Consider the following 2325-nt stretch of genomic DNA (forward strand, 5'->3'; position numbering starts at 1 on the left):
CTCCCCCCGCCCGCCCGCCGCTCCTTCCCGCAGGCACTCTCCCACCGCAGCCTGCTGGCCCCGGCGCCTCCGCCGTGCGGCCGCTTCCCGCGGGAGCGGGTCTGGGCGCCAGCAGCAAGCCTGGCTCTCCGCCCTGCCCGCCCCTCATCGATCCCGCGCCTGCCCCGCGATGGCTTCTCGGTTCTCGCTAGGGTTAGCAACGTCGGAAGCAGGTTTAGAACGACTGGTGACTTGAAAAGCAAGGGTCCCTCCCCGTGCCGTGCTGCTAGGTGAATGGAAGGGTGGGGCGCACGGGTTAAGTCCCGAGAAGGTGACACCCCCTGGCTGACTTCTCACCACACCCCTGCCCACTGCCCTGTACAAGAGGAAACTGAGGCACAGAGCGGCCGGAAGGGGGCAGAGCTGGGCTGAGGCCCCGCCCCGCCAGCGCTCTGATGGCTTTTCCTGTTGACTGGGCTCCGGGCTGCTCCGGGTCCTTTTTCTGAGAAACGGGGGAAGTGCAGTTTGAATCAGGTCGCCTCTACACTCCCCCCTGCCCCTCCCGCTTCCTGCCCCTTCTCAGGCTATGCTGCGGGGACAGGGGACATCCAGCCGCAGGAGTCCTCCTTCCTGGCCCTGGGCGGCAGGCACCTCCTTCAGCCTCCCTCCCGGCCACAGCCCCTGGCGTTGTGACCCAGCCCTCGCTCCCAAATGCTGGCAAGCCCGCTTCCTGTTTGGTCAGCACAGGCCAAACTTCCGGTGCATCCAGGGCAGGTAGCATCACCTCTCCATGCTCACCTCCTGCCCCTGCCCAGTGTGAGAACCCGGCCTCCATCCCCAACCCCGGAAAAAGGAAAACACCCCAATCGTGCACCACCCATCTTCCACTGCTTTCTGCTCATCCAGTACCCCGCGTTGTCCAAGCTCCTCCATCCTGAGACTCCCGGGCCTCTGGCCTCCACAGGCCTCCACCCTGCTCTCTGCCCTCCTCCTTGGCCAGATGGAACTCAGTCTTGGCCTCCTCCACTCTTACACCTGCGCCCACCGAGCCTCCCAGCTCTTCAGGGTGCCTGGTGCTCCAGCAGGGATAGGCACACCCAAGCCCTGGAACTGGCCGGACTGTGGGCTGACCTGACCGCTCAAACTTCAAGCTCATTCTTCACCCCTTTCAGCCTGTTCTTTCTTTTCTTTTTTTCTTTTTTCTTTTGGAGAGATTTTCACTGTAGGGTGCGTGCGCTCGCCAGACAGACAGAGAGAGACAAAGAGACAGAAAGCGAGAAATCACCCCCCAGGGGGGATGGTCATGCTGCAATCCCTTCTCCTCCATTCTCCTCTCGGGATCTTGGGCACGCACGCACAAGCGCCCGGCATGAGTTTTAAGCCACCGGGTCCAGGACACGAACCGCAGTCGACTACGTGGGAGTCCAGCGACATAGCCATTACGCAAACTGCTGGTTCCCTCTTTTTTCTTTTTTTGAAGAGGTTTTTGCTATAGGGCGCATGTGCTCGCCAGACAGACAGAGACAGAGAGATAGAAAGCGAGAAATCACCCCCCCCGGGGGGATGGCCACGCCGCAATCCCTTCTCCTCTGTTTTCTTCTTGGGATCTTGGGCACGCACGCACCCGCGCCCGGCATGAGTTTAAGCCCCTGGGTTCGGGACTCGAACCGCGGTCGACTACGTGGGAGTCCAGCGACATAGCCACTAAGCTAACTGCTGGTCCCACAACCTGTTCTTTCTTCATCTCTGTGGTTCCTCCTTCCCCCTTCTCAGCTGCGGGGCTCTCTGCCTGGGAACCCCACCAACCCACCAGACCCGCCGACCTCGCCCCAGCTAGGCCAGTGCAGAGCTGGAGGCGGCTCCCCATGTAGTCATGCTCCGTGCTCCCGTGCTCCCGCACTGCTGGTGCAGGTGCAGCTCTGACCCCGTCTCAGGTGAGCAGATGGGTACAACAAGCAGGGTTAAGTAACGTGCAGGTGTTGCAAGTGGAGGTGGCCCAACATGAGTTCCGCTTTAAACTCACTTGGGCTGTGCACTTGCCAGAGACAAGAGAGAGGCAGAGAGAGCGAGAGGCCCCCAGCGGGGCATGGTCATGCCGCAATCCTGCAATCCTGCTTTCCAGCCAGTGGGGCTGGTATTTGAACCATGTGATCAACTATGTGGGACCTGGATCCCCTAACCCTCAGGCCACAGGCAGCCTGAAGCCCACTGTCTTCACGCTGCAATGCCCAGTCTCAGTGGTATAGATGCCAAGGCTGCCCTGCCCAGTTCCCAGCGGGCCTGCCGCCCTAGCTGCCTTCTTCCCCAGAACACTGCTCTCCCTCACACAGGCTGCCCCCCCACCCA

General features: G+C 61.5%; 1 protein-coding gene across 1 annotated transcript in view; it reads right to left on the minus strand.

Moving 5' to 3' along the window:
- MMP25 (matrix metallopeptidase 25) overlaps positions 1–2325 on the minus strand; it is a 12502-nt gene that overhangs the window by 3519 nt on the left and 6658 nt on the right.

This window comes from Tupaia chinensis, unplaced genomic scaffold (genome assembly GCF_000334495.1).
Source record: "Tupaia chinensis unplaced genomic scaffold, TupChi_1.0 Scaffold141247_1, whole genome shotgun sequence".
In the NCBI taxonomy this organism is placed as follows: domain Eukaryota; kingdom Metazoa; phylum Chordata; class Mammalia; order Scandentia; family Tupaiidae; genus Tupaia; species Tupaia belangeri.